General features: G+C 34.9%; 1 long non-coding RNA gene across 1 annotated transcript in view; it reads left to right on the top strand.

Moving 5' to 3' along the window:
- The first annotated feature begins 9,316 nt into the window (after positions 1 to 9,316).
- The window catches only part of LOC111097928, a 30,852-nt gene continuing 14,252 nt past the window's right edge, over positions 9,317 to 25,916 (top strand). Inside the window, exons 1-2 of the long non-coding RNA XR_005366367.1 lie at positions 9,317 to 9,373; positions 22,873 to 22,988. This is a non-coding gene — a long non-coding RNA (uncharacterized LOC111097928). The remainder of the gene's footprint in view (positions 9,374 to 22,872; positions 22,989 to 25,916) is intronic.

The raw sequence follows: 25,916 nt of genomic DNA, 5'->3' as shown, positions 1-25,916 counted from the left end.
ATTTTTCACAGGCTAAGGGACTTGTCTTTCTTCTTATCTCCTAATGATGTATATGGCAGGGGTGGGGGGGGCTGTAGGGGGGTGGATTGGGGATGGAAATAAGTTTCCGAAGATGGCTATAGAGAAATTAAAACTTTAAAAAGAAGTTTAAGTTGGAGTATTATTTCTACTAGTAATTGCATGTGGAATTTTCTAGAAAGAGTTGAATGAAACAACACAAAGCTAAAGTAGGACAAAGATCAAAACAGAAGATTTCTTTTTTCTTCTTTTTTCTGTTTTGGTGAAAGAAAATAGGAAGATTTAACTATATATGTATGAATTTGTAGAAGTCCCAGTTCATGTTCATTAAGAATTTATCTGGATGGACTCCTAGGCCCTGGAACAGAAATAGAAGCTCAATAAATAACAAGTATTGTTATAATCTACTGGCAATTAGAAAAGAGACTGGAATTCAAGGTTAGTCAAATTAGATAAATTTAGGTTTCCCGGAAAAGTCCTAGAATATAGGTGACGGAGAAGTGTAAAGGACGAAGCAGAGAGTGTTCCTTCATACACTGATGGAGAAAACAGAGCATGGACTATATATGAATGATAAAATTTAATAAGATAAAACATGTTTAAGGATGGAAAATACTCTGGTGACCATGAAATTAGGTAATCATGAAATTAATCACTGATGCTTTAGTTTTTTAAACAAAAAAGCAAGAATAAAAAGCCACAATATTAAATGGCAGGCCAAAACAGGTACCTGAATTCCCTAGTGATTATAGTGCACATCTTCCAAAAGTGTCAAGAATAAGTATATCAGGAAACTTTGTGGTACTTACTCCAAGTTATTCACTATATGTATATATGATATATGATATATATATCATTATTTATTTTTGCATATTGAAAAAATCTAAACATTAGAAAATGACCACATAACCCTTATGGATATCCTAAAAGAAATACTGTGCTGAAATTAAAGAGATTTATTAAACTTAAGGTAACATGAAAATCTAACACTTGTTATAGTGATAAACCAGTAAAACTTAGCACAAAAATTTGCACATAAAGTTTGATCAAAAGTAGGTAAAGTACAGTCTTTGGATACAGAGAAACATACCAAACATTTTCTTCTAGAGCTGATGCCATCAATATATGTATTTCTTTTCTTTTTTCTTTCCTCTCTCTTGTATATTATAAATCTTAAGTCTACTTCATTTTTATAAAATGTAATGTTTTCTTTAGCATCATCTAGGTTCTGCAGAAGGATCTTTCTCTTTCCAGATATTATTTAATATTGTATTTACTTACCTCTCCTGATATTTAGAAACTCTTTTATAGCTCCTGCAGCTTTTCTCATTTGTTTCTTCTTTAGTCTAGATTTAAATGAGCCAAACACAATCAACTGACAAATGATTAACATTAAGAATAATCATTTTGCTTTTCCCCATTTGACAGATCAGATCTTTTTATTTAATTAATCGAATTATTTGACAATGCATAGTTTACCCCAAGAGCTATATTCCATCTTTTTAATATACTCTTCAACCAAGATATGCTACCACTTCCAAATACGACAGCAGAAGTAAAATAGTGTCATGGATGTGTAAGCTGACAGAGTATTTTGCAGCACTCAAACTTAGTTTTCCAGGCTAGCAACAAGAGAAACAATACCCAAAACAATTTATCCCACTTAATCTGGAATTTAGTTTGCTCCTTTCTCTTAATTTCTTAAAGTATTCCATCATATTTTAAAGCCTTAATTCTCTTCAGTTTTTACATAATTATTTTTATAGAATGTTTCTTTAAGTAAGAAAAAAGGGCACACCATACAATCATGCCACCTACTTCCACTGTCTTAATGCATACAAATTGCAAGGCGTCCATAGTTAAGGCAGTCATAGTAATCAGGTCTGCTAGATTCCTTACATTTCATACTTCTGTACGTCTCAGATTTTATATAATTTCTTTTAAGTATGCTAATTAAGTTTCATAAAGGCCAAAGTTCTAGTGTATCCCTAAATCCTAATGATTTAAAATTTGTGTCTGAATTTTATTAGTACTCTGCTTAGCTGAAATAAAATACATAAGGCAAATGACTGTCTCTAATTGGTCTATTGTGACAGGTGAAAATATGTCAATGCTCATTAAAACTTATTTAAAATTATAAGAAAATTTTCTTCTCACACCAATTCTATTTATACACGATTAAAGACCAAAACCAACATATTCCAACAGGAGAATGAAAAGAAAAAAGAACATAGCAAGAAAAATTGCGACGGGTATAATTGCTCCTGTCTGCTTAATGACAGTCCTAGTTTTGCTTATACATAGTAGGCATATCAATTTATAAAAGTCTGAAATCATCATGGAAGTCAAAAATTATAAAGTCAAGTGTAAATAAAAAGTGCAAAACATAATAATGTAAATTGTGTAATATGCCATAATATAATTTCTCATAGTTAGGATTTTGTACTTAGGGCCCCTGGTCTTTAGACATCTACAATTACTGAGTAAATAATGGGATGGAAAGGGAACAGGAAAGAAATCTTGTTCTGGGAATCCCTGGGTGGCTCAGCGGTTTAGTGCCTGCCTTTGGCCCAGGGCGTGATTGAGTTTCGCCTCAGGCTCCCTGCATGGAGCCTACTTCTCCCTCTGCCTGTGTCTCAGCCTTTTTCTCCCTGTGTCTTTCATGAATAAATAAATAAAATCTTAAAAAAAAAAAAAAAAAAAAGAAAGTTAAAGAAATCCTGTTCTAATCAAAGAGTCTATGAATAGAACCAAAAGACAAATACCCTTTCTTTATAAATTGTGATAGTAGTATGGCTCATAGTTTTACTGATAAAACTTTTATGCAAAATTTTGTCCACTCCTTGTTTTTTAGTTTTCTTTCTCGTAGAGTTTTACTCTCTTGCCATGCCTCCAAAGATGAAGAAGCAGACAATGGGATAAAGGGAAGGATAAGAGTTTTGGGTGTAGAGCCAATTAGTTAACTTTGCTGCTTAGTTCTCAGGTAACCTAGACCAGGAGTTATTTTTCTGAACGTCAGGGTCTTCCTCTAAAAAATGAATAATATTATCTGTCCACATATCATTAGTTTTGAATTTCCATGGAAGTATGTTAGTAAAATCACACTTAAAAAGTATAGTAATACTGTTACCATTTTATCTTTGTTTGCTAACAGTATTGAATCTTAGCATGTAGAAGAAGATTATTAATAATTATTTCAAATATTTTAGTGATGACTATATGTAGGGTACTCATTTAAGTTACTGTCCAAAATATGTAATTACTCCAGACAGCCAAGTGTATGATTAACCAACTTATAACTATTGAGTTGGATGAGTTTTCAGCACATCATCAGACACAAATAAATCCTGTAATGTACTTTAACACTTTAAAATTGCCAAGTTGCCGAAGGTAAAAGAACTGAAATGGAATATTAGTGTTACTTGAACAATTCAAGCCAAAACATATTTTTTTCCCTTTCATAAGTAATGACTTTTTAACTTAGTTTTTTAAGTTGATTTGCTCTGGTTTTCTCTAATTTCATTTTCTGAAAACTCTGCTTAGTGCTATGCATAAATTCTCTATCATAATAACATTTCTATTTAGTAGTGTTATCATCTTCATTATTCTGACAGAAAGTGAGTTCCAAGTTACACAAGGTTTTCCCTGAAACAGACATGAATAAACTATATTTTAGTGACTGTACTATAATAAAAATGTATTTCTTAAAGATGTAATAATAAAAAAAAAAACATGGTTTGGGGACACCTGGGGGGCTCAGTGGTTAAGCATCTGATTTTGGCTCAGGTCATGATCCCGTGATCCTGGGATTGAGTCCCACATCAGGCTCCCCACGAGGAGCCTGTTTCTCCCTCTGCCTATGTCTCTGCCTCTCTCTCTCTCTGTGTCTCTCATGAATAAATAAAATCTAAAAAATAAATAAAAATAAATTTAAAAAAACATGGTTTGTGTGAATCCAAAGCAATGTACTGCAATAATACTTAGTATCTGTCTCTAAATATAGTGCCTGGCATACAGCAATTGCCAAAATGGTCTCTATCATTGTCAATAACAACATTTATAACAATTACAGGCAAAATCACAAATCACTGAGTCATGGTAAGAGTCTATAACGATTTTTTCATTTTATAATATCAGGATTATTCAAATGATCTTTTCAGTAAAATAGTGAAAACCAATCATTTTGGCAAATTAGAGTGCTTTCTTTATCATAATTTTACAGGTCACTTATATGAATACTGTAAATTAGTCATATTTCCTGGGGTGTGGCAGCTTATCAGAATTAAACTGCCTGGAGTGTTCTTTTGAGAGAGATCATTATATTGCAGACCATTAGATTAACAACTTCATTGTTTGAGAGGAAAGGGAAAGCCACTTAATTTATAAAAGTGATAAATTACTTCGATTCAAAATTGAATTAATCAGGAGGTACACATTTCAGAAAGAATGAAGTTCAAATCATCAATAGACTCATAGCCGCTTTTAAAAGCAAAAATGTCCATTATCTCAATTTAATGGTACATCAAATATTACCAACAACAAAAGATTTCTATTAAAATCATATTCATTTTTAAAAGACTTACAAAAAAACAATTAGCTATTAGAAACTCCTATATATTGACTTTTTCATACTTTACAGATAACCATGGCAAAAACTGATTTGACTTTATAGGCAATTTGGATAGCTAAATACAACAATCAGAAATTTACAAAAACACATGGGAAGAAAGTTCTCCCCTTAAAACAAAATACAAGATAGTACAATTTCACTAGAACTATGTCAAAGGTCCACACAGTGTTTACTATTTAAAATTACTACCCTGAATTCCTTGTTGGTTGTTCAAATACGAACTTCATCTTGCTCATATCTGGAGCAGTTACTGATTAATCTCATGAACCGAGCCACGAAATCAGCTGTGCTCCATGTTCTCTCTCATGACTTGACTGGTAGCACACAGACAATAAGCAGTCATGAGCAGCTACATGCTGAACCCATGGTGTAGAGAGCAGATAGGGACAGTCCTGGGAGCACTGTGAAGTTCTTGAACTTGCAAAGCTTGTTAATTAGACTGGACACTAAATTAGAGACAATTAATACATGGTTTTATCTTTTTTTTTTTTCATAGCACTCTTGGTTGCTCCTCAGATGAAATGACTGTTCAAATGACATCAGCCTCATGACTGTCCCAGCCTGGCTTACCGCAGGGAACAGGAAAGGAAGGAACTTTTGCCAAAGGAGGCACCTAAAATTTTTTTTAATAACACAGCTCTGGGCCAAATCTTGTTATGGCATCTTCCCAGGTGTTCTGTTGGGTAGCACTACTCCCTTGCCTATAAATATTCTATTTCTTTAGACTCGCTCCCTACCTACTTAGTTGGCTGTTACTGCATATTCTTGCTTTGTGCTATCAAAAAATTCCTAAGGCGTTCATTGCAGAGGACCCTGTAGATGATAACCTATACAGAAAGTCATCTGATTATCCTATCCACTGAAAAAGAGCCTATTGCTCAGGGTTGCCCAATAGACTTGTACTACCTTTGCAATTGGGTCAGCTTGGGCCACTTGTCTTTTTTGAGAGGTGAATCTAGTATAATTGTTGCTACCTTCTTCTTGATTACAAAAGAGAAATTCTCCTTTCTTCTATTCGCATAGAACAAAACAAATAAGAATTTTATTGCCACTGAGTTTTTATGAATCCCCTAACTACTTCAGTCTTGTGTAAGGAAGAAATTTGCCACTTACTTTGGCAATCCAGTGCACTAACCCACGGCATTCCTTAGAATGATAGTCACTGCTGTGAACAATCACTGAGGCTAAATTTAGAAATTCATTCATTTGTCCAGTTCTCTGCGGGTTGCTTTAGCCGCTCTAGAGCAGTAAAGCCAGTGATTTGGGGTTTCAACATAACTGTGCTCTAGGTAACAACATGGATGACCGGGATTATGTCATATTTACTGGCATGGTCCAATTGGAGTTTATATAAAAGGGTATCCACACTACAATACACGTGCACACACACACATATACACACACAACTGGGCATATGTGTAAATGTGCAGGTGAGGGAGTTGAATTACAATGGATTTTCATGACAACTAGTTTTTTCTTATTTTCTTACACTATCTTTAAATTTTTTTTTCTAGCCCAAAATCTGCTTAAAAAAGCAAAACAATTTAGCTCACATCTTGCTCTTATGGATATTAAGAGTGTAAACTATAGTAGGGGTGCCTGGGTGGCTCAAGCAGTTGAGCCTCCAACTCTTGATTTCAGCTCAGGTCATGACACCAGGGTCCTGAGATTGAGCTCTGCATCAGGATCTTGTGCTAAGCACAGAGTCTGCTAAAGATTCTCTCTCCTTCTTTCTTTGCCCCTTCCCCCATGCACATGTGTACTCTCTCAAAAAAGAAAAAAAATAGTATAAGCTACAGACCATTACTTCAAGCTAAGGAAAAGAATTAGATTCAGTACAAGGAATTAAAGTCTCAAGTATTTTTAGTATTTAAGGTAATTATGATAACTAAACTTTACGTAGGTATTACATGTGCTAAGCATTATGCATAGTTCTACACATAAAGCATTTCATTTATTGCTTTGAGCAACTTTGTGAGGCAGATTCTATTATTATTTCTATTTCACAAATAAACAAGCTCAGAGAGGTTAAGTCCCTAATCCAAAGTACAAGCCAAAAAGTGGGAAGGCCAGAACCAGTACACAGGTCTGCCTCCTCCTCTACCTGATGCAGAGCCTTCCCTCTCTGGCAATACTTTAGACCATTTTTCCTCTCGTTCTCTGTGTCCTAGACACTCTGTCCTTCATCCAATCTCTCATACTCTTTGTGTTACTTCATAGGTTAGAATCTCTCTCTGTGATGTTTCTACTACTGGATATGCCCCATTTATAGTTCACAAGCATATATTCACTGTGATTAGTTGATTAATTTCCTTCACCACCACTAGTGAAAGCCAAGTACCATGTCTATCTTGCTTACTACTGAGAAGAAACAGTACAGAGTGGTGCTCAAAAGCTTGAGTTCTTTAGAGCCAGATCTCCTGGATTCTGGCTTTGCTAGCTGACATTACCATGAGTGAGTTATTTAATTTCTCTTTCTCTCAATTTTCTTACCTATAAACGGGAATAGTAATAATACCTCATGAGAAGTACTGAGAAGTAAACGGGTAAAAAATAAAATGGTAAAACCCTATCCTGGTATCAGCAGGACTTAATAAGAGTGAGCTACTGTTTATTCCTGACATCTGCCACAGGGTTGGTTAGATAGCAGGCACTCAATACATAATTTTTGAATAAATGAATGCAAGCACACACCAATGAATGAATGAATCTTCTGGAGTTACCCTAATATCTTCACTGGTGGCTACTCAAGGTATGACACTGCCTACCAAAGCTTTAGCTGAGGATTAGTACTACTTAATCCCAAATCAAGAGACAGACACCATCTCTTTGGATGCTCTTGAAAAGGTTCTGGATTTGGAGTTCAGTGGCCAGGGATCTGATCCCACATTTTACAAATGAATATTGGTACAATCACTTGGTACTAGCATTTTCAAATACTCTTTCCTATTAAGAAAGAGGAAAAGAATACAGAAATTCATCAACTATATCTGAGCTCAGAGATACTGTATTCATAATGTCTTGTAGGTATGAAACAGCACCCCCTTCTGATAACCATACTGTACCTGAAGCTTCATATCAGTAATAACTGATTATTGGGTAGTTACATAGTTTCAAAAACTTAGCATACCTAATTCCCAATCATCCTAACAACACACAGGGAAAATGCCAATATTCCAATTTTATCAGGGAGATAATGAAACTTAAAGAAGTTGAGGAGTTTGAGCAAAATGACACAGCAAGAAAAGCAAGGAGTATGATTGGAATAGTACATCATCTCGTTTTATCAATCTTACTCCTTATTCAATAAGTGAGCACAAAATACCTTCTAAAGAAAGATCATTGTTAAAAGGTTACATTTTTAACATAATGAAGGCAACTGGTAAAAATGTTAAAATATCATTAGTAAGTGTGGTTTGCTTTCAAATACCAAAGATAAAAATACAAAAACATTTTTGGGATCTTTATTGGACATCCAAGCTTTGGGAACAAACCAAGGCAATGGTCATGCTTCCTCTGGAACACAGCTAAGATTTAGTGGGTAGATTAAATTTAGTTTGGAGCCACTGTATGCCACCACCTCTTGTAAACCAAATGTTAGATCCTCTCATTGTCATCCTATTTGCAGAAAAGTATGCTTTCATTGATTTTAATGTGCGAAATGTTAAGATCTTCTCTAACAGAGGAATCTTGGAAACCATCTGTCCAAGGAGAAGAGCCTATTCTCAAGATGACTATAAAAGAATGAAAAGTATTTATTTATTCACACTTAATCTTAAAGTAACTTAAGAACTTATCATCTCGGGGATCCCTGGGTGGCTCAGCGGTTTAGCACCTGCCTTCGGCCCAGGGCGTGATGCTGGAGTCCCGAGATGGAGTCCCACATCGGGCTCCCTGCGTGGAGCCTGCTTCTCCCTCTGCCTGTGTCTCTGCCTCTCTCTCTCTTTCTCTGTCTCTCATGAATAAGTAAATAAAATCTTTTAAAAAAACTTATCATCTCTGATAAGGAATTTGAATAGGATGAATGAATAAATAAATAAATGAAGGAATGAATTGGGAGGAAAATAATCTTTCTTAGCTTTTGCAGGGAGGGGATGGGCCTGGATGTGCTGAGCCTTAGCAGTGGCTCAGAGAATGGTGGAATCAGGCCTGAGGCTCACAGATGAAGCCCCATCTCATGGGATCTCAGATGTAAGAGATTGGCAGGGAAGTCCGGGGATGAAAAACACCTGAGCGCCAGGTGCTCAGGATCCCCCCTCCCATACTCTCTATGAGAAGTTTGGCTCACACCAGCTATTACAAAACCCCCAATACTTGTGGACTCTATACTCTCCCACTCATAGTGGGGGTCCACCTGCCCCAGAAATCAGGCCAGGTGCATAGGCTGCTGCTTCAGCCCAAATGCTGTGTGTGAGAGGGACCCATCCAAGTAATGCCGTGGCATTCCTTAGAATGATAGTCACTGCTGTGAACAATCACTGAGGCTAAATTTAGAAATTCATTCATTTGTCCAGTTCTCTGCGGGTTGCTTTAGCCGCTCTAGAGCAGTAAAGCCAGTGATTTGGGGTTTCAACATAACTGTGCTCTAGGTAACAACATGGATGACCGGGATTATGTCATATTTACTGGCATGGTAACACTGTGACATAGTGTTAAGTTACTATTGACCTTCTGAGAATATGCAAGAAGGAGAATCATCTGCTTCGGAACTACAGTTGACTGCAGGTAACTCGAAAGTACAGGAAGTAAAATCTTGGATAAAGCTGTGAGGGGGACTACTGAATAGGTCTGAGGGAAAATGAACAATGTAGCTCTGCTTGTCAGTTTACTGGAGAAAAGGAAAGAAGTATTTCTTCCTTATGAATATCTCCAGTACTGCAAAATACAGGAATGGAACAGAAGCAGAATAAACCCTGAGATATCTTCTCTAACAGATGTTCAATAAATCCCATTTTAAAATGTTCAATTTTATTCAACCAAGGTTTTGTTAATGTGGAGAAATGCAAAGAGCATATATTTTGGTATTTTTTAGATCATAATTTGAATTCTATCTCAGGCACTTACCACCATGAGACCTTGAGAAAAATACTTAAACATTTACCCACAGTTTTCTCATTTATTAAATGAGATCATCATACCAAAGAAGACTGCTTTGAAGATTAAACAATGCAACATATGTGCTTTACACAAGCTAAGCACACAAAAGTTGGTTTCCTTCCCTATATTCATATTGACTTCCTTTCTTTTATATAGTAATATATACCTTTCATTCCTAAAGTTTTGTTTGTTTTAAAGATTTTATTTATTTGAGAGTGCATGAGTGGGGGGAGGGGCAGAGGGAGAGGGAGCAGCAGACTCCCCACTGAACAAATGAGCCACAGAGCTCGAGTTGGAGCCCACGAGTGAAGGAGAGCTATCCCAGGACTCAGAAATCATGATCTGAGACTCACGAGCTGAAGTCAAACACTTCATTGGCTGAGCCACCAAGGCATCCCTTAATTCCTAAGGCTTCAAAATGTTTTCTATGTTAATAGCTAACACCCACACTTAATGTATGTATATATGTATACAGTAAAACTGTTATGACTCTTACAAGGTTCCCAGAGCTGTTATAAATGTTCTATGAGAGTAATTAATTTAACCCTCATAAGAGATCCATGAATTTGGTAACATCACCACAATTTAACAGAGAAGAAAACTGGACCTAGAGATGTCTCTAACACCAGATAAGAAATGAAGCTGAAATCCTAACTAGAGCAGTGTGTCCTGGTATGTCCTCCTAATCACTGCATTAAGCTGCCATACTATCTAAGATAAAAATTCACTGCTGCTGTAACTTATAACACGACTTTAAAAATCAATCTGTTCTATTGATGAAACTGAAATGTAATTGTGTCTAATTTAAAATACGTAGCAGATATTTTTCCATATACTTGGAACTTATTCCCCCTAACAAAATAGCTTTGTTTTAGAGGAAAAATCTAGAAAAGGGAACACCAATCCACAGTTAACTGCTTGTTTTCCTAAAATTGTTTTGGGATATGGCCCAAATTCAAGAAAAATGCCATGATGTTACAGTCTTAGTTGGTTACTACAGTGCCTTGCAGTTCAGAACACACGATGTTTTAAGTTTGCTCTAACAGGAATGGGTTGAATATATAAGAATATGTCTCAAACTCATCAAACTTGGAATTAAAAATGGGAAGTCATTTTGAAAAGGACAAGGATGTGGTAAAATATTCAAAAGGTCAAAGGCAAATTCTGTTATACCTAAAATAGTCATGCTTTTTCACACAGTTACAAATACCACCTAGGGTACAAAATTCTACAACCATCCTAACTCTATTTGCATTTGTGAAATGCTAAGAACATACTGGACAGCATTTTGATAGAGATGTAGAATACATTTTTTAAAAGAAATTCTTATAGAGAATTCAATTCAGCATTAACTAACAAAACCAAATCAACTAGATATACTCATGTAATTCAATACTGAAAATATATAATAATGAGAAAAACCCAGCATCTTTTACTGCATTTTCCTGAAATTATTGTATTTTTACATTATTTTAAGCCTGAGTTTATTTCTTTAACTGGCATTTCCATTTCCTGATGCAAATTTATTATTTTTTTTCAAATCTGGAGCAACATGTAAGAGCCTTTTAGCCATTAGAGTACAGTTATCATGCTTTCTCTGCTCTTTTTGCCCTCTGATTTATACACTTAACCATTGTTTGATAAATGATTTAATCCATTTTTCTCTATTTAGGCAGTAATTTTTTAGTAGCAAAGAGCAGAACAAAACATAAAAAGGGAAGAATTTTTAGAAAGTTATATCAAGGATTCCAAGGGAAGGGCAGACAACGTTCTTCAGTAGATTTTAATAGGGATAAAAGCCACCAGGAATAGTGGCATTAATGCTTTCTATGTGTTTCTTCTCACTCGGATTTCTTTCACCTCTTTGTCTCTCAGTGGATTCAATCGCCAGTCTCTGAAGAGGTGATTTCTCTGGTCTTTGTGCTCCAGCAAAAGATCCTCTCAGACCACCATAGTTGACTCAGACTTAGTTTTACATCACTTTCCTGTTGAACTGACAAACAAATGATCTAGTTTTTGTGTCCTAATACCAAATTCCCAGAGGAAGCATAGAATTATCCTCACTTAGACTATGGATTGATATCTACTCATTTGGTCAATTAGCTTGACAGCAAGAATTCACCTATTATTTGAAGGTGAGAGTGTTTCAGAAAAGGAGCGTGTGGACTGGACAGAACTTGAAAAATATCTTTCCCTCTCATAATGACCTAGAGCCATAACATGGTATTGTTATATCCCAGCATACCTTATAGTTCATTTAATCAGGCTCTAGATTGTATTACAGCAATATTTTTGGAATTTTAATACCTCAATTTTCAAAGAGACCAATGATTGCAAACCTTCTGGAAGATTTTTTGTTTGATATTCATTTTATTACTTGATTAAAGAATGGCGTTAAAAACAAAAAAACAAAACAAAACAAAACAAAAAGAATGGCGTTGATATATATTTGAATAGTTGCAGTTCAATTCTATGAATAACCACTGCTTGTAGAACTATTGAAACAAATGAGATCTATCATTAGTCACATGTGTTATTATTGAGACCAGTTAGGCTATAGTATTCCTTTAGTGATGCTACTAGAAGCCTGAGTCAAGAAATCTTGTAGATCATTAATGCATCTTACCCAACTCCACTTACCAATTATTTTAATCACAGATTTAATTTAAACAAATAAGTGTTCTTAAGATCATGAAAATGGGATAAGTCAAATAATTAAACTAATGAATTATTATTAGTCCTTCTTATATTATAAATCATGGTGATTTATGATTGGAAAATAGATGTGATAACCTTTATAAAGCTTTAGTAATTTTCTTTACCCATATTCTTGGAAATTTACCATATTCTCAAAAAATAATATTTTCTTTATCAAATTCTCAGAGTATTGAGGAAACCAACTTAGCCATGAAATGATCTTGTATAGGCCATTAAAACCTTTAAATACACTGTTTTTTATTCTTGAAACATGTTCTAATGAAAACATATGCATTTTTTTATAGTAGAGAATGTTCTTCTATTTGATTTTTTTTCCACTTACTTATCGGATACATTTATTTACTGTACTATTTGTATCACAGGTTTGTACTGCTTCGAGTGAATAAATGATAAAATTGTTTATTTAGTTTATAGTGTGATAGGCACTTTGTTAGATAGAGATACTGAGTGTTCAATCCCAGAACTCTTAGAATTCCTGAATTATTGATAAACTCAACTCATTACAAGTGTGGCAAATGCCTGAGAAATTAACAATGACAAAAAGAAGTCACACAATTGATATTCTAGTTCAACTTTGCTTTCAACATCTTAAATTTCAGGAATCCTGGAGGTGTTTTTGCTCTTCTTTTTCTTATGAAGATAGTAGGTATACACTGAACTTCCTGCCCAATACTAGTGAATTCTTTGAATATTCAAGATACTCATATTTAAAATGTGCTTTATAGGTTGGAATTCGTCATTTGCTTCCAAAAACAAACTATGAAAAGGGAAGATAGTAACTTTATAGTGGAAAAAACTAGTAAACACTACCTCAACCAAGTGATCAGCTATAACATCATCATCAGTGATGTCTTGAATCCCCTAACATGATGTAAGAAAAACATTTGTCTCTTTCCCAAAACTCATAAAGCCTCATCTAATCATGCAACAGACACCAGACAATTCCAAATTGGGGCACATTCTCTGAACTTGACTCCTTAAACTGTCAAACTCATAAAAACAAGGAAACTTGGCTTGGCTCTTCAAAACTGTTAAGGTCATCAGAAACAAGGACATTCTGAGAAACTGTCACTAATCAGAGGAGACTGAAGAGACATGACAACTAAGTGTGATGTGGTACCTTGGACTGAATCCTGGAACAGAGAAAAGATGGTGAAAAAAACTGTTGAAATACAAATATGTCCTAGTCAATAGTAATGTATGATATTAATTTCTTAATCTGGATAAATATCCATGGTTATATAAGATGGTAACATGAAGAGAAACTAGCTGAAGCATAGGCAGTTCCTCTCCATGTGATCTTTGAAAATTCTCTGTTAAGTTAAAATTATCCCAAAACACAGAATTTATTTTAAAATACATAATTTAAATAAATATGGTTTTATGCATGAGGAACTATTGAAGTAGTTCTGCTTTTCAATTTTGCCACTTTATCATTTTTCTATTTTGTTTTACTCTTGAAAGAAATAAATGTTTGATAATGCTTAAGAGCATTTTGTTCCTCAGTTTTTATATGGATATCAAGACAAAAGAAAAAAATAGCTATATAAAAGGTCTGTTGTGTAATCCTTTACAAGCTTGGAGTAATAACTAATTCGTTAATCATATTTAGGATACTTTTAAGTGTATCTGATAATATGCATTATTAAAAAGCCTATTCACTATTCAGAGTTCTTGAAAGCCTTTTAGACACACAGTACAAAGTCTCTTCAAGTATCCTACCATTATTTTTCTTTTGCTAAATTTATTTCAAATGTCACACTCAGTAATGTTATTGAAGGCAGATTATTGACAGTTTCCATTCATGGAGGCCTTGCCCTTGCCAGAGTGCTGACTGACTATCTTCCCCAAGGAATGCATTTCAATGTTATTTCAAATATAAACATTTTTGGGTAATATTCCAATTGTTTCTTCTTTGTACAAAAGGTTAAGGTAAGTGGTTAAATCTCCCTCCACTGAACTGCGATGAATGAGTGGGATTGGTACCTTTGGTGTTTATTAATTTTAAATGGAAATTGTCATGTTTTGCTTATAAGAACTTTTTGCTGAATTATCAAAGATTTCTGTCCAGCCTTTGTGAATAACAAGTATCAGAGGAGGTGGGTAGATGGAACAAAAAAGTTTGATGGACATACAAAATAACAGAAGCTTTTCTAAAAACAGCCTATCATCAAAGGATACCTGAAACTTAGTCTTTGAACAGAAAATCCAGTGCTACAAGTTAAATACATCTTTTTTTTTTTTTTTTATCATCAGTAAAGCTCATTCTGGATTTTACTGAGGGTCTAGTCAATGCAAGGAGCATGGAAAAAAGAAAAGGCAGAAATAAAACTGTCTCTATTGACAAATGATATGATTGCTTATGTAGATAATTCCAATAGTTCTATAAAAAGCTATTAGAATTAATTAGTGGTTTTAGCAGGGTAGTAAAATGTAAAGCCAATATACAAAATCAACTGTATTTTTATGTACTAGCAATGAACAACTAGAAATGGGGGAAAATGCTTTTTATAATAACAAAAATATTAAATACTTCAACATTAATCTAGTAAATTCTTAGTAAAATGCATATGCTATCCATTGCAAAACACTGATGTTAAGAAAGCAAAGGAGACCTAAATATGTGATATATACTGTGTTCATATATAGAACACTTAATACCATAATTTCTCCTCAAAATGATGTAAAGCAATCACAACGACAAAAAAATCCCAGCAAAAAATTTTTTGCAGAAGTTGGAAACTATATACTAAAATTTATATGAAAAAGCAAACTGTCTAAAATAGCCAAAAGAATTTTGATAAAGAGCAAAGATGGAGGAATAATACTAACACTTTTCAGTACTTACCCTAAAGTTATACTAATCAAGATATTATGATATTGGCAAAAGAATGAATATACAGATAAATTTAGCAGAATAATGAGCCCAAAATAAATCCCCTATGTATGTGGAATTTATTTTTGACAAAGGCCAGTTTTGACCAAAGCAATTCAATGGATAAAAATAGTTTTTACATATGGTGCTAGATATTGGACATTCATATGCAAAAACATATGAACATCTATCTATATACTATAGACCTAAATTTTGCTGTCTGGATGGCTCAGCCAAATGTGGCTCTTGATCTTGGGGTTGTGGGTTTGAGCCCCACATTGGGTATAGAGATTATCTAAAAATATATATATATTTTAGATTTTATTTATTTATTCATGAGAAACACAGAGAGGAGAGAGAGAGAGAGGCAAGAGACACAGGCAGAGGGAGAAGTGGTCTCCATGCAGGGAGCCCGACATGGGACTCGATTCTAGGTCTCCAGGATCAGGCTCTGGGCCAAAGGTGGTGCTAAACTGCTGAGCCACCCGAGCTGCCCTAAAACTAAAATCTTAAAAAAAAAACAACTGAAAATTGTAAGATGTCACTATTTACACATTGGAATGATTATAATAAAAATAGTAAAATTAAAACATAGCAATACCAAGTGCTCATGAAGCTGTTGTACAACTAGAATTTTCCAAATCAATGACTGGAATTCTCAAACATTACTGATGGGAATGACAAATGGAAAACACCTTGACATTTCTTGTAAAATTGAATATCTACTCACAGAAGCTATCAATCCTACTCCCAGGGATTTATCCAAACACAGTAAAATTTATGTTCACAGAAACATCTATGTGTGGATGCTTATAACAGCTGTATTCATAATCACCAAAAGTTGGAAAAGTTACTAGTTACTTTTTTTTTTTTTAAGTTACTAGTTGGCTAGCAAATTCATAAATTAACAATGGAATGCCATTCAAAAACAGGAAGATATAAACTACTAATACAGGATGAATTTCAAATGTATTTTGCTAAGAAAGAAGTCAGACTCAATGGGGTAAATCCTATGTAATTCCAATTATATGGCATTCTACAGTGAGCAAAACTACAGGAAGAGAAAATCAATCAACAGTTATTAGGCCTTGTGGATCAAAGGAGGGTTTGGTTTTAAAAAGGCACTAACCTTTTAATCTAAAGGTTATAAGAATAGGTACAGATGATACAGTTAAAATGTGATAGCGTTTTAGGCAATAAGTAACAGTAGTTCAATATTTGTCATTTGGCTTTATAATAGAATTATTAACTCAACATTATGGAGGCCATGTAACCAATAGGCTTTAGGCTGATCATTTCCTCTAAAGTAACATTTTCAATTCCTATATCATATTTCAAAAGGGATATTTGAAAAAACACATAGAAGTAGTTGTCCAAAATCCAAGTGTTTGATAACCATGTCATATTTGGAATATTTGAAATAAGGTTTAACCTAAAATAATTATTTTTTAAAAGGGACATAAGAAAATACAAGTGCCACGAAAAAGCACCAGCCTGTACACTTTGTTTCTCTAGATAGGAGAACTCAGACACCTTGTTGAAGTTCAGGCATGCTTAGGTTCTAAATAAAGACAGCCATCAAGTGAAATTGAAATTTCACAAGAAGTAGCAACATAATTGTACCTGAATACTTTTGGTCAAAAATTGGGTAGCCATACTTTAGAATACTTTGCAAGAGATTATTTTATTGATGAGCAATTTAACTAATCATAGGGGCTATGCTATAGTGGTCATGACTATATAGCATATGGTCATGACATATGCCACAGTTATGCTATGCTAGTGGTCATGACTATTCATGCGTCTCTATTGATCTATTGAACATCAATATTAAGACAGGCATTGTGCACTGGGGACAGAAATATTTTATTCAGCCTCCCTAATAAAAATTTTCTATATCTAATGAAGGAAAGTGACTGTGATATTGTGATTTATAGTAAGAAATATATATTTGGTCATCACCCAGGGCTCCTGGCTCAGAGCTCCTAAAACCCTTGGAATTTCCTAAGTGAAGAGAGCAACAAAAGTGTCTTTTGTTATATTAACGAGACACTTGGCCTGAACCTAAGGATGAAAGCTGGTTGCCAGTGGAGCTAGATGTGTGATCAGAGGTTTAGAACTTTCAATCCTCCCCCTCTCCCTAACAACCTCTGAGAAAGGGTGAAGGCTAGAGGTCAGATCAATTATCAAAGGCAAATGATTTCATCAATCTTGCCTATGTAATGAAGGCTCCATAAAAATCCAAAAGAACTAGGTTTAGAAGCTTCCAGGTTGGTGAACATGTGGAGATACCAGGAGAGGGCACACAAGCTCCAGCACGCCCCCTCCCATGTATCTTGTCTTATGCATCTCTTTCATCTGTTCCTGAATTATGTCCTTTTTGTGATAGGCTAGTAATCCAGTAAGTAAAATGCTTCTCTGAGTTCCGTGAGCTGCTTTAGCAAATCATTTGAACCCATGGAGGGGGTTGTGGGAACCTCTGATTTAGAGCTGTTGGTCAGAAGCAGGTGACAACCTGGGCTTGCAACTGGCATCTGAAGTGAGGTATAGAGATAGTCTTGTGGAACTGAGCCTTCAATCTTTGGATTCTGATACTATCTCTGGGTACATAGTTGAGTTGAATTTTAGGGCACTCAGCTAGTCCAGAGAATTGCTTGGTAGTGCATGAGGGAAGCCCCCAATCCCACCCCACCCCACCCCACTCTGCCACTGCCTCTTCCACACACACACACACACACACACACACACACAGTGGAATTGGGTCCAGAACCTAATTTAGAGACATACACAAATGATTATAGTATAGTATGGTAACCACATATAAATTTATGTCAAAGAATATTGAGAACACTGAGGAAAGAGAAATTGACTAACATTCCCAGTCCTATTGTTCCAGAGTAAGAGACTGTTTCCACACAGAAAAGAAATGTCAGCTAAAAGGGTGAGTGATTGGTTTTTAAAGCTGAGAGAACGGTTTGTATTTTGTACAACCATGGGAAAGAGATGGCCATGTTCATAAACCACAAGTAATGTATTTCAGCTCAAACAGTGGTTTGCAAACCTGATTTGTGTACTGGGGCAGAATATCTAGACTTTGAAAGCATATGAGCACAGGTAAATATTAACAGATTTATTTTTAAATCCTCAATTTCCTAAATTTGTTTTCATAAAACTAATGTGCTTAAGAAAGCACCCTTTTTTTAAGACTTCATGAAGGTGGATGGAGAATTGAGGCATTAGAATCTGTGCTGGGATGTTTTACATTTCAATGTATTGTGCAGTGGGGCAGAGGGAATAATGACAATTATTACATAAAAATCATGCTGCTTTTCATATTAGATTTTCTAAAAACATATCGCTATCAAGGGAAAGAATTTGTAAGAAATATGCAACCCAGCAGAACATTATTTTTTCCTGGTGACAAACCCATGGCAATGTTCTGTGCCTTGCCCATCTATCTTACAATGAGATTTTCTAAGATTGATATAAAGCAGGGAATAAATACCCAGTCTCTGAGAAGCAGGTCTTCTCTCCATTCTCATTAAGAAAATGCTTGGGGAGACCTCTCACATATCAGGGTCTTACATATTTTGCGTAATATTAAACATGAAAAAGTTAATAATCCTACTTTTATTTCCAACAGATCAATGTTACTTTTCAAATAAAAGACTTATAAAAGAGGCTAGTTAATGTTTGAAATATATGTGAACATTTATTCAGACTCATTTAAGATATAGTGCCACTAAAGTTTGCCAAGAAATTTATTGGAAGCTATAAATCCATTCTCATTTTTCATTCAAATGAAAGTTTCCTGCTCATTGTTACTTATCAAACACTCCTCTGCTTCTATAGTCATTAGAACTAAATGCATATTTAAATATAGATTAGCTTAATCTGAGTGTTTTGGATTTTACTTTAAATAACATATATATTAAGTCACTTACAGGGTTTTGGAGCCCTTACATACCAGCTGGTCAATGCCTTCTCTTTTTTGGTTGCTAATTTCAACAAATTAGACTAAATTTCATTTTGAAAAATGTAATAGTCTTTGTACACTTACTTGTAGGACAAAAAATGTTCCCAAAATTCAATTTAAGACATAATGTCCTTAATGTTAGAAAATTTGTTTTATTTCATTAAGATTAATTCCTCCTTCTTGAATGCTGACATAATGTTTTAGTTTAACAAAACTGTTTTAACAAAAACAGTTTTTTAAGTGTAATGGTTTTCAGCCATGAAAAAATCTGGCTAAATGTATAATAATCCTTAAATGTTCATATCACTGGCCCATGTGGCTTGCCTTCAAAAGGTTCCTCTAGATAATCCAGAATACTAAAATTTGGCCTGAATGTACAGCCCTTTGTTCATAAAGGGAAAAAAGTCCTACTATGTACAATCTGTTCTTTCCAGTGGCAAAGCATAAACAATGTGCCTTCTGATGAAAGCATAACAAAATTATCATTGAATAAGTTTCGGTAAAAATTTTTTTGGTTAACCTTCAAGAAACTAAAAAATTAAATGACTGGTAATGACAAAATAATAACTATTTTTCAGGTCAGGTGATTTTTATTTTGGGCATTCAACAACAAAATTGAAGGAAGTCTAATCAAACTGTCAACCACAAATCTTTGAAGTAATTTTTTATGATATAACGCAATGTGGTTATTGTCATATATCTCAGGAGTTCAAATAATGAGTGACTTTGAACTAATAAAATTTCTACTATTCCATCCAGTTATCTGCGAGAATGAAGCATCTCAGATTTTATATCTATACAAAGAAAAGCCATGTCATCCATATATTTAAAGGATGTCTTCCCAATAAATTATTGATTTTTAAGTTGGATACTTACTATCAAATGTCCAATATATATCATTTTGAGGGAATATTTGTTACTAATAGTTGCATTGCTAGTTCAATTCAGAATACTTTAACTCTTAAATCCATTGGTCACCAGAAACCCAAATCGGTTCCAAATACATTTTTATTGGAGAGCCTTAGAAAATAGATGTAGTCATCCAACTATGTGGAGGCAGAGAGCAGAAGAGAGCTTTTAAGAACAGGATTGAGAGAGGGACAAGAAAGGAAAGAGCCATAAAACTTAATGGTGACAGAGCCAGAGAGGTAGGAGGCAAGTTACAAGTGACAGCTTAGGATTCGAACATTTTAAGAAAGAAAAAAGTAAAAAAACAAAAGCAAAAACAAACAAAACCCCAATATTATCAAATACTGCTGTGAGCTAAGTCAGGTAAGAATTGCATCATATCTACTGGTTTTAGTCACTGGTGATCTAAAGCTTTCTAGAGCATCACAAGCCTGTCTCAAATTGCTAAGAAATTTAAAAGATATTGCCTGGAGGTGAGGAAAAAAACGTTTTTTAGCATTAGACCCCAAAACACAAACAATCTTGCCTAATATAAGTATTAACAGGGCTTTATTTTTACATGAGATTTACATGATTATTTCTGTATATCCTCTGTAGCTCCTATAACAATGAATATTGTTTTAGCCCAAAGGAATCTACCCAATGTATTTTCTTATTCTGTGAATATTTTTGTATTAAGTTAGTTGGAAGTCTTAAACTAGTCTTTCTCAACAATGATTTATATTTAGCTCACCCGTTGCCCTTGACTATTTTCAATAGGACTGATATGGGAGAAAAATAATAGGTATGTGCTTGGGCATTAAAGAAGTAGTGAAATGCATTACTTTTAAGGCTTTCTGGCAAAGAAACTCTTATCAGTGTATTATTTAAAGGTATAGTCTCAAAAGAACACCGAACTAAAACAAAACAAAACAGAAAAACTATCCACAAACATGAAGCTGAAAATATCTTAAATTTTAGTAACGAATGTTTACAAATATATATATGTTAGAAATAGACTTTGACAAAGATACTAGAAAGTGGCTTATTTCTTCTTTGCCAGTTGGTGTAAAATGTGCTTATCAAGATATTACGTTAAACAAACTTGATTTTTAAATGGGAGAAATTCACTAGTATGTAACAACATTTCTCAAGATCTACTTCTTTCTTTTCTTTTCTTTTTTTTTTTTTTTTTAGATTTTATTTATTTATTCGTGAGAGACAGAGAGAGAGAGAGAGAGAGAGAGGCAGAGACCGGCAGAGGGAGAAGCAGGCTCCACAAAGGGAGCCCAATGTGGGACTCGATCCTGGAACTACAGGATCACGCCCCAGGCTGAAGGCAGGCACTAAACCATTGAGCCACCCAGGGATCCCAAGATCTACATTTCTATAAAGACTATGAACATGATAAAACATAACAATTTCACTCAAGACAGACAAAAAATTCCTTTGGGATATGATTGACCATTTAGAAGAGCAGAGGTTCCTCCCAAAATTGAGAACAATTTTGCATGGCCTACAAAATCATTTCAACAAATATCTAACTTGAATGCTTTGAGGTTGAGCAGAAGATCTCCACCTTAATGAAAGACTCTGCTGCGTCCTACGTCTTTCCCTCCCATCATTGCACTCATTTAGCAATCTAACCCTGAAGGTTTAGAGTCTCTACCCTTGCATTAGAACTCTATTCCTGCCATACTGAGCAAAAAGTGGGTCAAAAGCAGGGAATATTATTAACCTGTATATTTAAATAGATGTACTAGAATTTGTTTGCCATCCTGGGCTTACATATTCAAGGCTTACAGTGATGTGATAAGAGTTCAGACTATGTGATAGAGATGTACAATGTATTTAAGAGAAATTATGGATTACTGCTTGGTTCATCAAGGTTTCTTTTGTCCTCCCAGCATGAGATACTTGAGAGATATGCCAGGATCTAGTGGCATATCAAAAAAATAACTTGACGTCTGTCTAGAGTTACCTATTAGCACTGGGTAGAACTTCACTAGGTGCTAACTAGTACAAAACCTAGTTAATGGCAGGATCAGTAATACCTATCTGCCAGTAGATAGATTAGTTGTATGTTAATAAATGTTTCCTTTTTTAATAAAAATTTTATTTTAGAATGATTTTAGATTTTCAGAAAATGCAGATAGTATAAAGTTCCTATATATCATATACTCAGTTTCCTCCATTAATATTTTCCATTAATATGGTGCCTTTGTTCAATTAGTGAATCATTATCGATACATTGTTATTAACTACAATTCATTCTTTATATGGATGTTCTTAGTTTTAACCTAATATTCTTTCCCTGCTCCAGAATCCCACCCAGGATATTGCTTTACATTTAGTCACTGTGTCATCCTAGGCTCCTCATGGTGTGGCAGTTTCTCACACTTTCTTGGTTTTGATGATCTTGCCAGTTACAAGCAGTACTGGTTGGATATTCTGTGGAATGTCCTTCAATGTGACTTGTCTTAAATTTCCTCCTGATTAGACTGGGATTATTGGATTTGGGAGGAAGATCATGGAAGTAAAGTGTTATTTTCCTCATGTCATATCAAGGGTACATATTGTCAATATCATTTACCTGATGATGTCGACATTGACCACCTAAGATAGTATTCGTCAGGTTACTCTAAAACTATTCTTTCTTCCCCTTTTAAGACTGCCCTCATTGGAAGGAAGTTACCACATGAAGTCAATAGTTAAGGAGTGGGGAATTCCATTTCACCTCCTTGAGGGTGGAGTGCCTACATAAGTTATTTGGAAATCTTCAGCAGGTGAGTTTTGTTCTGTTCTCCTCCAGTGGTTTATTTATTCAATTATTTGTATGAGTATGGTCTCTTGGATATGAGTGTATTATGAGTGTATTATAATAAATAAGGTAGTGTCACTACCTTATTTATTTCCTCACTCAAATTGTTCCAGCTTTGGCCTTATGAAGCTCTTTTAATCAGTACCTGTATCACTTTTACATAGCTCTTTCATTATGGATTTTCTTTCTCTTTGTTTCTTTTTCACTTTGTTTTTCTCTTTTTTTTTTCTTTTTTAGTACTACCTTACTCTCTGACACTACAAAATGCCCCAAGAATATTTTGTGTATTTCCTGTCCCAAGTAAAAATTTTAACAAATGATTCTTTGGAGTAGGGGAAAGCCTTCCTTTGTGGATTTGCTAACTTCTGTGCTACAAATACTATCCTGTGGCCACTTTCAAGCTATGAATATAATGTCACTGAATGCACAGTTGGGAAAGGACAGGCAGTAGCACACCATTATATTGAGTTTTTACCATATAGCTGCAGTAGACCTTGCATATTTAACTTCAAGAGCATAGATACTATAAAATATAGTAAAATAATTAGAGAGATCTTTTTGGTGTCTATTACATTTATATTTAATGTAATTTAATTGTAAGTTTAAAAAGTATAATTTTTAATAATGGCTAAGTTTAACAACAGTCTCACAAAACTCATGAAAATTTAACAATTGGCTCTCACAAGGCAGATATAGCATACCACTGAACCTGATCTAAACAAATAGGGAAATTTTATTATAATTACCATGACAATTACGAAGAAAGAGAAACCTATTTGAGACATGCTTGTGTTATTAGAAATGTGTGAGCATTTTATATATGTTGTTTTAATTTCACATACAAACCCATAGGACACGGACGCCTGGGTGACTCAGAGGTTGAGCGTCTGCCTTTGGCTCAGGGCGTGATCCCCCGGGTCCCAGGATCGAGTCCCACATCGGGGTCCCTGCATGGAACCTGCTTCTCCTCCCTCTTCCTATGTCTCTGCCTCTCCCTGTGTATCTTTCATGAATAAATAAATAAAATCTTAAAAAACAACAACAACAACAACTCGTGGGACAAGTAGAAGCAAGGAAAAGTTAAGGAACTCCAAAAAACCAGAGAGTGAGTGCCATAAAGTATAAAGGATAATTGTCATATGCTTTTACTTTTAAAGAGTTCCCTTTTGGGATCCCTGGGTGGCGCAGCGGTTTGGCGCCTGCCTTTGGCCCAGGGCGCGATCCTGGAGACCCGGGATCGAATCCCACATCGGGCTCCCGGTGCATGGAGCCTGCTTCTCCCTCTGCCTGTCTCTGCGCCTCCTCTCTCTCTCTCTCTGTGACTATCATAAATAAATAAAATTAAAAAAAAAAAAAAAAAAGAGTTCCCTTTTGGAATGCCTGGGTGGCTCAGTCGGTTAAGCATCTGCCGCCACCGACAGGGGCATGATCCTGGAGTCCTGGGATCAGCCTGCAGCTCCCTGCTCAGTGGGGAGTCTGTTTTTCTCTGTCCCTCTGCCCCTCCCCATCTGCCCATGCTCTGACACTCGCTTTCTCTCTCAAATAAATAAAATCTTCAAAAAAATTATCTTTTCTATTCTCTACATTAAAGAAGGGAAAATATATTTTCCTTTTAATATTTTGAAAATTCATTAGCTCTACTTGCATGTTTCACTTTTACTTAGGCCACAGAGGGACAAATAATTGATTACTGACTTTTACAGATTAAAGAAGGAGGCAAGGGTTATGGAAAACATGCAAGTTGGCATAGAAAATAAACATAATGTGGTAATTACATTCAATGTAATTCAGTTATAATTAGTCACAACCATATCATAATAATTAATTCCATTTAGAACACTTTGTGATATTAAAGCAGTCTTTGGTAATTGAAATACAGAAAATTCCATGCAGCATTTCTTAAAAGCTTTAAAAGTGAAGTATGTTGGCACTGGCATTTGGATGGGGTTAACAAGTGCCCCATAGCAGAAGGATAAGCTAAAGATGGTGAAACCATCGGAAGTTTCTTTACTTTTAAAAATATTTAAGATGTTTTTATAATATTACTGGCATATAAATTATCAAACTGCTACTCTCCACATAAAACCTTCCCTGAAAAAAACTCCCTTCTAACACATTTACCCCAATATGGACTGTGTTGTGCTAACTGTATATGAAGTCATTTCTAAAGCTAATCAAACAAATGTTGAAAAAGCCAATGGTACCCTAGTTATAACCCCCAATGACAATGATACCATGGGTTCCAATGTGGCTAACTTTGTTTAATGTTTTAATGTTTGTTTAATGTTTAAGAATATGGTGAGCTTTTACATCTCTTGCTTCAAGATGCCATACTGATTTTTAGCCTCAGTAATTAGTTAGCATTTATTTAGAAGATTTCCTATCTCCAGTAATAGATTTTATAGTAAAATACTCGTTGAAAGTTTCTTTATGGAAATTAATGGATTATTATTAAACACAATTGTAATTTTTTAAAGATATTTTTATTTATTTGAGAGAGAGAGAGAGAACATGAGTGCCCATGGGGAAGAGGGGCAGAGGGAGAGAGATAACTAAGCAGGATCGACATCCAGTGAGAAGCCTGATGCAGGTCTTAATCTCCTGAGCCTGAGATCATGACCTGAGCTGGAATCAAGTGTCAGACACTTGATTGACTTAGCCACCCAGGCACCCTGCTGCAAACAGGGCTCCAGTTTCTTTTTAATGTGGCTACTAAAACATTTGAAATAACACATGGCACGCTGTATATTTCTACCTGACAGTACCAGTAAGCTATGCTCACTCAAATCACAGGTGAGAAAGGATAGAGATGCTTTCAATAGCAAAAGCAAAACAAAAGCAGCAAATGTTAATTCTTGGAGGTAGGCTCCTGGAGAAGATGCTTTCTCCACAG

Source organism: Canis lupus, chromosome 11 (genome assembly GCF_011100685.1).
Source record: "Canis lupus familiaris isolate Mischka breed German Shepherd chromosome 11, alternate assembly UU_Cfam_GSD_1.0, whole genome shotgun sequence".
Taxonomy (NCBI): Eukaryota; Metazoa; Chordata; class Mammalia; order Carnivora; family Canidae; genus Canis; species Canis lupus.
This window is presented reverse-complemented; position numbering and strand designations above follow the sequence as displayed.